This window comes from Dipodomys merriami, unplaced genomic scaffold (genome assembly GCF_024711535.1).
Source record: "Dipodomys merriami isolate MVZ:Mamm:240054 unplaced genomic scaffold, mDipMer1.0.p SCAF_8, whole genome shotgun sequence".
Classification (NCBI taxonomy): domain Eukaryota; kingdom Metazoa; phylum Chordata; class Mammalia; order Rodentia; family Heteromyidae; genus Dipodomys; species Dipodomys merriami.
Window position 1 is genome coordinate 56,130,075 of NW_027206401.1, and position 12,883 is coordinate 56,142,957.

At 49.7% G+C, this 12,883-nt stretch overlaps 1 pseudogene; it reads right to left on the bottom strand.

Annotated features, from left to right (window-relative positions):
• Positions 1–401: 401 nt before the first annotated feature.
• On the bottom strand, positions 402–9,666 carry LOC138819008 (melanocortin-2 receptor accessory protein 2-like; annotated as a pseudogene).
• Positions 9,667–12,883: the final 3,217 nt, after the last annotated feature.

Consider the following 12,883-nt stretch of genomic DNA (forward strand, 5'->3'; position numbering starts at 1 on the left):
CTGGCCGGGTGCGGAGCCAGGGGACGGACGGCGCCGTCGTCATGGGTACCAGCACCAGACAGGTCGTCTCCTCCCCACGCGGGACCTGACTGTGCAAAAATCGGTGGGGGGAGGGGGCAGGAGAGAGAGACTGACACCGACAGACAAACGGACAGGGGAGGGGGTTCGCTAAAGGCCGAACACATGGCGGCGGCGGGGCGAGGCGCCAGCGCTGCCCTGCTGTGCAGGGGAGGAACCGTACTGCGCTCCCGGAAGACCCGGATGCAGCGCGATCAACCCTCTTCTGTCTGTCTGCCTGCCTGTCTCTCTGTCTGCCTGCCTGCCTCTGTCTCTCTCTGTCTCTATCTGTCTCTCTGTCTCTCTCTCACACACACACACGCTTGGCGGATGGAGATCTCACGCTACACACAGAGACTCTGAGCAGACGCCGCGCGCGTGGGGCTCGGCCCGGGCCCCTGCGGGGGGTCCTGGGACCCGAGCTTGTTTTCCAGAACGATCGGTGGCTCGGAGACCAGGAGGTCGTCCTTGGACAGGAGCAGCCGTGGTCTGTGTTCACCAAGTTGAGGAGGTCGAACTCCACGAGGCGGGCGCGGCTCTCCAGCTCCTCGATGAAGCAGTGGAACGCGGAGCGGGACTCCCGCGCCCCGGGCGCGCGGACACCTTCCCCGGCTCCAGAGGCTTCCCGAAGCGGGAGGCTGTCCACTCTGAATGTCTTCTCCGAAGACTCCGCGCTGCTGTGCGGAACACAGGTGAAAGGTACTGGAGACCCAGCCTTGGCCGCGAGACCCCGCCCCTCCGCCCGGGCCCCGCCCCCGCCCGCGAGACTCCGCCCCTCCGCCTGGGTCCCGCCCCTCCCGCAAGACTCCGCCCCCGAGGCCCCACCCCTCCAGCCTCGGCCCCGCCCCACCCGCGAGACTCTGCCCCCGAGGCCCCGCCCCTCCGCCCGGGCCCCGCCCCCGCCCGCGAGACTCCGCCCCTCAGCCAGGGCCCGCCCCCACACGCGAGACTCCTCCCCTAGACCCCACCCCTCCTGGTGGCCCCGCCCCTGCCGGTGAGACTCCGCCCCCGGGACCCCACCCCGAGCCACAGGGGGTCCACAGGAGGAAACCCAAGGCCCAGCCTAGAGGTGGGGGATTAGGATCATGGCAGTCAGAATCCGTGCTTCTCTTCAGCACCTAGGATGAGCGAGTGCAGCTCAGTGGGACCCCGGGGGCGCGGCACCCCCTCTGCTGTCAGCCTTTCCGACTAGGTGGTGCACTCCTGCCATCCCGCCGCTGAGGACGCTGAGATCTGGGGATCTCGGTTCGAAGCCAGCCAGGCAGGAAAATTCATAGGACCCCATCTCCAATAAACTGCTGGGAAGAAGCTGGACATGGTGCCGTGGCTCAGGTGGTTGAGCACCAGCCTTGAACAACAAAGCTGAGAGGCAGCGCCTGTGCTCCGAGTTCAAGTCCCAGGACTGGAACAAACAAGACCCAAAGCCATCCAGACGAGCCCAGCTCAAGAGACCAGCCGCCCTTTCCAAAGAAGAACGCCCTCAGGAAGAAAGAAGCAAGAAGTCGTTCCCAAGACCAAGCCGCACAGGGCAGGTTCCCACAGCAGAGCCGGCCTCCGAGGGCAGCATGAGCAACGGGTGCACAGCCTCCATGATTGGATCCTTAAACCTTGCCAGTGCGAATTTCTAATGATCAACTTCTTACGGATGAGGAGCCCTGTCAGATTCCTGTCACCAGCATCCCCGTTGTCAAGATCAGACCAGCTACACCTGTAATCCCAGAACTCAGGGAGGAGCTTGAGGAAGGAGGGCTGGGAGTTCAAGGCCACCCTGGGATACGTGGTGAGAACCTGACTCAGGAACATCACACACATACACACCACATCTGCTGACTTCATCTCCTTAGAGGCACACCCTATCCTGTGGCTGAGCACTGTTCAGAATTGCCACAGAAGAGAGAAATTGCCTTGTGGTAAAAGCAAATGGACAAATGCAAGTCCAGAACAGTGAGTCTCAAGGTCTCCATGACACCTGAGAGGAGTGGACAGTCATACCCCAGAGAGACCGAGCTTGCTGGATTACTGTCCCTCTGTGTGTGTGTGCACGCACACGCACATATGTGTGTGCATCTGTAATGAGAGATTGATTTTAAGGAACTGGATATGTCATTGTGCAGGCTAGCAAGTCCAACATCTACAGAGGAGGCCGGTAGGCTGGAGACACAGTCAGTTCTGGTCTTCTGGAAGACTCTATGTTCGGGGAGATCAGTCTTAAGTCTATAGAGGTCTTCAACAGAGTGGATGAGGCACCCACGTTATAGAAAGTGATACACTTCATTCAAGGTGCACTGATTTATGCTAATTTAAGATCATTGAAAAATGATCTTAAAAAACAACCTACCTTCATCAGTCTGGGAAAACTCAAGTGGTAAAGCACCTGCCTAGCAAGCTGGAAGCCTGACACATTTAAAAAAGAAGAACCTTCACAGAAACATCCAGAATAATGTTTGGCCAAATATCTAAATGCCACAGCCTACCCACATTGACTCTGAAAGTCACGCACTGTTAGTGCAAGGGTGTTTTTATTCATAAAATCATGTGCCTCAATGATCCTGCAAAAAAAAAAAAAAGTATCCAAGGAACAGGGAGATCATCATGTGTTACTATTCTCTAACAGTTCCACTTTCTTTATTGCTCTTGTAAATCACTGCAAATTCCCCAATCCCTTGAACCCACACAAGGAAGCAAAGACTTGTATGGCTGGTTGGAGGACACAGGGAGAAAAGAGGAAGGTCCTTCCATGGCTTCTGAAGAGTCCCAGCCACCGTCCCCCTGTGCCTTAGGAAGTGGTTCTTTTCCTACCATTCAAAATGATTGTGTTGAAAATTGTCCCCCAATCCTTGATGGGCAGAAGCATTTGTTGTCATTCGAGGGCAGAATGAAAGCCAAGCAACAAGCACCAGGACCTGAGTTACGTAACTGGGACCACGTGCAGTTTCCTCTAGTCCCTCCCCAAGCTCCCTCCACTCTCCCCTGCCTGCTCTTTGCTCTAGGAAGCTGGCCTTTCAGGGAGCTTCTGGCTGCTGGTCGTGCTCAGCCAACAAGGGGCAACGGTGAAACATGGGAAAGAGAGAACAAAGGCCAGACCACCGGCCGCACCCAAGATCCAAGGCAGGTGTGTGATAAGCCTCGGAAACCTCTACCAAAAGCACTTCTAGTTACCAACTCCAGTAAATATAAGTTGCTCAGCAGAACCAACTAATAAGTTCTTTGACTCATTATTTTCCTGTTTGCATTTGTTTTTCCTGTTGGTCATGGGGCTTGAACTCTAAGCCTGGGCACTGTCCCTCAGCTCAAGGCGAGCACTCTACCACTTGAACCGCAGCACCACTTCTGGTGTTCGGTGGTTAATAGGAGATAAAAGTTTCATGGACTTTCCTGCCTGGGCTGGCTTTGAACCATGATCCTCAGATCTCAGCCTCCTGAGTAGCTAGCATTATAGGTGTGAGCCACCAGCACCTGGTTTGAAATATATTTTTAAGAACATCCTGTTCAAGCCTATAGTCCTAGCTGCTTGGGGAGCAGAGATTGGAGAATCACAGTTTCAGGTGCTCAAGTGCTGTTTCTCTGGGTCACTATGGAGCATGAGACATTTAGGTGCAGCCCAGACTTACTCTTGGTGTGGGGTGCCTGTCTTGGTCAGCAAAGTGAGCACAAAAATCATAAAACTCATGAAAACTGCAAGGCCAACCCAGAACCTGATCATGATGGAATCTGCAAGGCAAACAGTAGTGGTGTCCGTGTATCATGGGGCTGCACACAAACAGTCCTGGGGCTTGAACTCAGGGCCTGGGCACTGTCTGAGCTGGTTTTGCTCAGGGCTAGCTCTCTACCATTTGAACCACAGCACCACTTCAAGCTTTTTCTGAATAGATTATTGAAGATAAGTAAGGACTTTCCTGTCCAATCTGGCTTCAAACCGTGATCCTCAGATCTCAGTCTCCTGAGTAGCTAGGATTACAGGTATGAGCCACTAGTGCCCTGCTCCAATGAAATGGTTTTATCCCACTATTAAAGTTTGGGTACTATCTTACTGTATGACTGATGGATAATGTATTTTCCCAGTGTGACTTTTAGATCATATCTACTATAACACCATTAATCAACACTATAAGCACCCTTGAGTCTATGGTTTTTATACATCTTGTTACAATTGAGCAGAAAGTACTTCAAAGACTCCTTGAATTTACTTATCCAGTTATTTGATAAATTAAGATCCATTTAAGCATAGTTGAAATCAGTAATGGATCAAATGGTATAGTCTGCTAGAATTTTTTATTATGACTGAATTGATCTACAGAGGGATTATAGTTACATGACTATAATTCTTTTTGAACCCTGTCTCCCTTCCCTCCTTCTCCTGGCTTTTCCCTCCCATCCTCACCCACAAGATATCAAGTTCATTGTCCACATGGAGTCTGGTGAGTGTCACTGTTGCATTTGTTCAACCTGTTTCATCTTTTCTGATATGGATTAATAAGTTTATTCAAGGCCAAACACCAGTGGCTCACACTTGTAATACCAGTTACTTAGGAGACTGAGATCTGAGGATCATGGTTCGAAGCCAGTTCGAAGCCAGCTTGGGCAGAAAAGTCCCTGAGAGCTCTTATCTCTAACAAACTACTCAGAAAAGGCTGGAAGTGGTGCTGTGGCTCCAGTGGTAGAGCATTCACCTTGAGCTGAAGAGCTCAGGGCCTTGAGTTTAAGCACCATAAAGAAGTTTATTTAAGTGGCAACACAGTACATAAGGTTAACTTTGTCAAAATAAATGATTAGCTGGATGCCAATGGCTCACGCCTGTCATCCTAGCTACTCAGGAGGCTGAGATCTGAGGATTGCAGTTCAAAGCCAGCCTAGGCAGGAAAGTCCGTGAGACTCTCATCTCCAATTATCCACCAGAAAACCAGAAGTGGTGCTGTGGCTCGAGTGGTAGAGTGCTCACCTTGAGCTGAAGAGCTGAGGGACAGCGCCCAGGCCCAGAGTTCAAGCCCCATGACACAAAAGAATAAAATAAATAAATAAATGGTTAGAGGCAGGCACTCCTGGCTCACACTTGTATTCCTAGAGATTCAGGAGGTTCAGATCTGAGGATTGAGGTCCAAAGCCAGCCCAGGCAGATAAGATGAGAAGCAGAGCTGTAGCTCAAGTGGCAGAGCACTAGCCTTGAGTAAAAATGTTCAAGGACAGCACTCAGGCCCTGAGTTCAAGCCCCGTTACAGCCCAAAATTAAGTAAATAAAGCTTACATGTTAAATGGGCTTACATTAAAGCATTATTTTAATTAAATTATGTCTATGTTATACAATTTTCTAAAGAAAAAAATAATTAGCAGCTCGCTCTGCATAATTCCCATTTTTATACTGCACATCCTGCTGCAGTTAACATTGTTGAACACTCTGGATGCAAAAGTTAATGTACTGTTCCAACTTCTAACTATAAATGCTAAAGGAATAGCAACTTCTGCAAATGTTGCTTTGTAAACTAATGGCAATGAAGCATAAAGGAAGACATAAGGACAAGTACCAAAACACATGTCCTCCAGTGTAACTCACGTGGAACGATGGGATCTCCCGGGGCTGCCTGACTGTGGAGAAATGTTGACGCGTTAGCAACTGTTCTGGTCTCTGTGCCTGATCATCTGCTTCAGAAGAAAGCGAATCAGAGAGGAGATGGAGGAGGGCTGCCAGTAATGTAGCAGGGCCTTCCTTCTCTGGTCTTGTGCCTTGGGGAGCTGACACAAAGCAGCAGAAGTGGGGGGCCTGGGAGGCCCACAGCCTTCCGAGAAATAATGTGGCAGAGTGGGAGACAGAGTTGTAAGACCGGAGATCCCCAACCCAATGCCATTTCCGAGTGTTGCCCTGCTGATGTGACAACCGTGTTTCCCATGACAGCCGGCCTTACCTAGCTCTTATTCATCATCCCTTTCAAATAGAATTCTGCTTCCTCTGATTATTTGCAGGAGCTTCCCCTTACTCTAGTCCTGAGCACGTGACAGACCCCGCATTACTTTCCCACCCGGAACATCTACTAGAGAGCACTCTCTCCACCCAAGAACATCTAACTTCTCTTGAAGTTTTATTTTCCTGCATGTTTGGTGGACACAAGTGTTACATAGGAAGAGGAAGGCAGAGCCTCTGGTCTTCTTGAGAAACGCACTTCCCAGGAAGAGGCTGGGACAGAACTGGGCCCAGTGTGATTCAGGAGAAGCTGGAGCCAAGTAGCCACACTCTGTCATGCGCCTCTGGGCATGGAAAAGAATACAAATACTTCCCTTACACAGGCTCTGGTGGTGGCCCATGCCTGTAACCTTAGCTGCTCAAGAAGCTGAGATCTGAGGATCATTCTCCAAAGCCAGCCAGGACAGGGAAGTCCATGAGACTCTTATCTCCAATTAGCCATTCAAGACCTAGAAATGGAGCTGTGGCTCAGGTGGTAGAGCATCACTCTTGAGTGAAAAAGCCAAGCAAGAACGAGAGGCCCTGAGTTCAAGTCCCAGTACCAGCACAAAACCAAAATCCTTCCACTTAACGAGACCTAAAATGATGGCCTGAAACAAGAGAGCTGAAATCTAGCATGCACTTCCTCTCCAGGTTTGTTCTTTGCCATTCCTCCAAAGAATCAAGGATAAAGTGTGACCTATGACCTTTCCCTGAGGGTCAGGACAGTAGAGCTGGCAGGGTCCTCACCCACCAACCACAGTGATGGATGGGTGTCCCTCAGAGGGGCCTCTTGGCCCTGATCTTGCATGTGGGCCAACTGACCTCCCCACTATGCACTACTCCTGCCCTGAAGACAGCGTCCGACTGACCCACCCACTCACGAGGGGCATCCTCAGGTTAGCATGTGTGCGCAGTGCGGGGCTTGCCTGCCACTGGTGGCTCCTAATAAGCCAGTTTCCTGTTGCACCCTGCTGAAGTGCAGGTGTCTGCTCAGCCACTCTGGGCTTTTGTTCTCTGAGAACAAACCCACTGTCTCCCCAGCCAAGCCCTTTCTCAAGGCTCACGGCTCTCCTTCCCTTTGTAGGGAGTTCTTCTGTGATCTCTCCATGTCTACTAGTTCCAGCCTCACGCACCTTCCTGCCCAGGCTGGCTTTAAACCCATAATCTTCATATCTCAGCCTCCTGAGCAGCGAGGATTACAGGTGTGAGCCCCCCGGCACCCCACCCACTGCAAGAGTTGACTTAATCTTTTAACTTTCCTGAATACATTTCACAGCTCTAGCTCCGCGTTACCAGGTCCCAGATGTGAAGTGTCTCTCACAGATCTCTTGCAGCAGAACACACAGTAGCTTCTCACTTGAACAGTTTTGTGTCTTTGTGATGTGCATATTAAACAAATTTCCACTAGTGGTGGAATAAGTAATGTGTCACAGCTCTACGTTTCATAGAGATTCATTTCAAGAAGCAGTCATGTTTACAATTTACTATGAACAAAAAAGATTTTCCACAGCTCTTCCTAGAAATGCACCAACAAAATAGGGCTGTCTTCAGGCCTCTTCAAAACTAAGGAAAAGAGACAGAGGCAAGCTGGCCTGAAGCTGGGGCAAACCGAAGCACTGGCATGGATCTGGGGCACAGCTCCGGTTAGAGGGTACAGAGCAGCCGTTCGCCCAGGCACTTTGATTTCTGCCATCATTCCGACAAGCAAGTGTCCTTATTGAAGGTCATCCCTGAAAAACCACAGACTATGTGAATTTAGGACAGTGATTTTGCTCCCACCCTTCCATCAGGTAATGAATGACAGCCTGCCCTAACGAGTTCATCTCCTTTTTCCTCCATAACTTCTGAGCAAATATTACCCATGTTAAAATCATTTAACTATTTCTTGAGGCATAAAGGATATATGATAAAGGCAATGACTTTTTCTCAGGGGGAAAAACTCCCTAGCTTTCCTTGCAGTGCATGGGTATAACGGGTCATTGATGCACACAGGTCATAGTGAGGGAGGGAAAGCTTTTCCTTTGCTCCATTGTGCCTCTGGTTCTAATCTCCCTTGGGCTTCCCAATGTGTCACATTTGTTTGGATCATTTAAGCTACCCACAGCCTAGCCTGGTGCAATAAATCATTCATGCCTGTAATTCTAGCTGTTTGGAAGGCAGAGGGTTGAAGGATCGTGGTTAGTGGCCAGCCAGAGTAGAGAAGTTCTCAAGACTCCATCTCAGCCAACGACTGGGCACAATGTCGCCTCCTGCTGTCTCAGCGATGAGGGAGTGACTGCTGGGTTGTGTGTGCCCCTGCAGGCCCCAGTGACATGAGAAACACAGATAGGAGGATCACCTCTCAGGCTGGCCCTGGGCATTAAAAAAAAAAAAGGGAGAGAATGGACATCAGAAACAACCAATGGGAAAAGGGACTGCAGGCAGGGACTGCAGGCAGGCTTGGCTCAGGTTGAGAGAGCATGCACCCAGCAAGCACGAAGCTCAGAGTTCAATCTCCAGTACTGACAAAAACCAACAAACCTAACAAGTGGCCATGATGACACAGATCTATAATTCCAGTGTGTGGGAGGCTGAGGTAGGAGGAAGGCAAGTTTGAGGCCAGCTGGGCTCCAAGAGTGAGTCCCTGTTATAAAAAATAGAGAAAAGGAACTTAGAATCTTTGCAATGTATAGACAGGCATTCATGAAGCAGACGGCGATGGAGAGAGGGCCACAGGCCCAGCCCATCATCTAGCTCTGCTCTACACAAGGAGCCTACATCCATTTGCAGCCAGCACTATGTTTTCTTCTTTAATCTTACTTTAACTTTTTCATTGTTATTATAAAGGTGATGTACAGAGGGCTTACAGTTATATAAGTCAGATGAAGAACATATTTCTTTTTGGACAATGTCATCCTTTCCTTCACTCCTTCCCAGATTTTTAGCTCCCATTCCCACACACAAGTGTCGAGTCCATTTTCCACAAGGTTTCCAGCACGTACCATTGCTGCATGTGTTCACCCTTTGTTTTGATGAGAGTCCCTTCCATGGCCATGTACTTCTTAGCTTTGAGTCAGGTCCTTAACCATCTGCATAACACAAAACACAACCCTGCCTAACACTGGAGTTCAGAACAGAGGCTGGCTAGTCCCAGCTCTGGTCATGAACACACACACACCACGCTTCACAGGTCTAGAAAACCAAGTGTGTGTGAACAATACCATTGCCTATGGGCTGTTGCAAAAGAAAAGTCCCCACATAATACCTCTAGGGTCCATTTTTGCACATATTTCTGGTAATCCAAATAGTTATACTTTGGGGTACCTCGAATCGTTCATGCCAAAAAAAAAAAAGGGTTGGTCTGAATTTTGCCCTGATTTATATCTCCGCATGAATCAGAATGAGGTCCCCTGAGTGAGCAATCACTCCATGTGTGGAATGGGTGTTTTGTGGGTAGAAGACAATTATGTAAGAAGGTGGAATTTTCAGGAAAAATAACCCATGGGTATTTCACAAGTAAAGACAAATACATCACACGCAAACAGTGGAGAGTTACACAAGACTTACTTTTGTGAGCCTTCAGTCCTTTAAAGGAAACTGGCCTGATTTCATAATATTCATACTCCCAGGTGTAATCAGAATGTGATGCCAGCGGCTGGGAGGTTCCATTAGAAGCTAACGTCTGGACAGACATCTCCACGATGCACAGAAGGAACCAACAGCAGGTTTGGAACTCATGAGCAGACTCTCTATCGCCCACTTACCCTGGTGATGCTGGACCCCAACTCAGGAGTCCAGGAGCCAAAACCTAAGCCACTCCCCTCCTCCTCCTCAGCCCCGGTCAGAAGCAGGGAGGGGAAAGGTCCTCACCAGCTGCTCCCGCCTCCCACCAGGGGGCGCCACTCACTACCTTTTCTCACTGCTTTTCTGCTTTTCTAGAATACATCTGAAACCAGGCATTGATGTCTTTTTTGGGAAGTTCACAGAAGACCTGAAACATAATCAATGTTTAATAAGTGAAGAGAGAGGGCAGAAGGCAAGGGGTATGTGGGTCTTTGGGCTTACAGATTCAGCCTCATAACCTCTATTGTGCACATGTACAGAAAGACTGTGAGCATTCCATGAATGAGTGCCATCTGTTTCGGGCACCAGCCAGCTCAGTGTGCATCTCATGAGCATCTATTGTGCAATTGTAAAGATGTGCAGTTTGGGCCAATGCCAGTGACTCACACCTGTAATCCTAGCTAATCAGGAGACTGAGAATCTGAGGATCACAGTTCAAAGCCAGCCTGAATACGAAAACCCCAGAAGATTCCCACCTCCAATTAACCACCAAAAAGCCAGAAGTGGAGGCGTGACCCAAGTGGTAGAGTGCTAGCTTCGAGAGGAAAAAGCTCAGGAACAGTGTCAGGCTGGCACAGTAAACAGCTTTCATCTAATGGGGTAGGGGGGAGTGAAGAAGGAGAAGCCACAGGAGACATGCAGAAGTGACACCTTGGCTGGGGCTAACCCCAAGTCCCCACGCAAAGACGATAAACACATGGTACTAGGCCTATGTCCTTGGCCTGTGGCACAAGCTGTGGCAGACACTAGAGCCACACACCAGCTCCCCATCACCCCACTACACCTAGAAAACCGTTTTGAGAGTTCCCCTCTCCCCACCTCCCCTTCATCACAGTCACCACAGCCATCATCAGGGCCACAGGGCAACACCAGCAGCACCCCTGCGCCCCCTACTCATATGCTCTCCTCCACTGTAGACCCGGGCCCCCAGAACAAGCCTCTGTCCCCATAGCGTGGCGATGTTCCAAGGATAGGGTGCTCAAACCCAGAGACACCTGCCAGCATCAGGAACTGCGTGTGACTCCCCGTTCCTTCCTCAAAGGTAGGAAGGACACATTGGGCTTCACTCTGGGCATTCCGCTCTGCTTGCACCTGCTCACAACCAGTGCCACACTCAGCCCGGGCTGAGTTTCCCCAGGAAGGAGTGCCATACCCATCTTTGCCCTTCCTGAGGCAGCAATGCCACCAGCACCTGGCTGGCCCCGCCCATTCCTCAGGCCTCCTTGCTCTCTTCAACCCTTGTGGCCCAGTCTCCTCCCCTCAGCCAGGCTTCCTTGGAACAAACAAATGGCTCTTGCCGCTGCTCTGCTTAATCCTTTCAATGGCTTCCCATTGCCTCAAGTGCAAAACCCCTAAAACGTCTGATGAGGCTGTAATCATGTATATCAATTGTGTCTCCATCCCCCCGCCCCCCCCCCCAAGGTCTGTGAGTGTCAAGGTGCACCTGTAGCATGAGGGGCTATCTGGAGATAGTTCAGCCCTTAGGGGATGGAGCTTAGAAAAAGAAAGCAGTCAGCAGGGCCTGCCCTAGAGGGGGGCTTGAGACCCATTCCTTCCTCTTCTCTAGTTCCTGGCCCTAATCCAACCTGACTGGTGTTCAGGGAAGACAAAGAAGAAGGCATTAATAGAGAAACTCCTTGGGCACAAGAACACAGCTCGGTCACAAGACTGTGTTCTGCAAGCCAAGGACAGAACCCAGCACACAGCCTTGGCCTATGGTCCTCAGAGGAAATGGCATTTTGATTTTGGACTTCTAGACTCCAGAAGGAGAAAACTTGCTCTTATTTAAATCCCCCAGCCTCTGGTATAACCAAAGACCACCAACTCAAAATGGAAAGACAAAGACTTGATGGAATTCAAGATGGCAACTGCAGAGAAATCAACTCCCAGGGAAGGGCCACTCTAAGCACATGTGCTATGCTGCGGCCCACTCAGACGCCCCTGAGGCCACGTCCTGGGAATACACAGGAGTGGGAATCTCCATACACCTTGGGCTTCATCTGCAGAAAAGTGAGGCTGAGATGTGAGAATCATAGTTCAGAACCAGCCCAGGCACACAAATCTATGACTCTTCTCTCCAGTAAGTCAGCAAAAGCCCAGAACTGGAGACATGGCTCAAGTAGTAGAGAGTGAGCCATGAATGCAAAAGCCAAGCAATCTAGAAAGGCCCTGAGTTCAAGCTCCCTACACAGAGAGAGAGAGAGAGAGAGAGAGAGAGAGAGAGAGAGAGAGAGAGAGAGAGAGAGAGAGAGAGAGAGAGAGAGAGAGAGAGAGTGGTGTGACTCAAGAAGGCTGAGATGGAAGGTCTTCCAACACTGGCAATCCAGTGTAGAGTTGTAACAAGAGCTTTACTTGATTGCTTGTGTATGATCTGATTCCTTTACATAGGAACTGAACTGGCTCAATTCAGCACCAAGGACAGCTCCCGCACACCCTGGGCTCCAAAGGATGGAGTCTTTATTCACTAGTTTCAGATAAGAGACTCCGATATGTTTACTGATTGAGAACAAGGATCCAAAAGAAGAAAAATATTTGAAGGTAGGGTTGAAAGGGAAAATAACTGATGAAATAACATACTAGAGAAAATAGTAAGAAAATAAAGCAAGAGAATGCTAAAAGCAGGGGGGGAACCCTGAATGGCATTTGGGGAAAAATGCATTTATTTACCCTTCACCCATTCAATGGTGAGATTCTTGTTTTGTCTGGAGTCCTTTGGAATATATATATATATATATATATATATATATATATATATATATATATATGAAAACATACAAAGCCTTCTGTTCCATTTGTTTCATGAAAAATATATATGCACACACAAAACAGTAAAACAGCAGTCCCCAAGGGTCTTGGTAACATAGAAAGACCTGGAAAAATGAACTAGGAGAAAGCCAGAGGCACAGATGCAGAGTTGGAGAGAGCCAAGGAAAGGACTGAGACAGTACGTGGACATGGGCCCAGGCCTGGCCAGATGACAGTACGTGGACATGGGCTCAGGCCTGGCAAGCTGGCCATTCACAGGGTCTGAAAAGCAGAGGCTCGGGGTCAGCCCGAGGCATAGCGTGG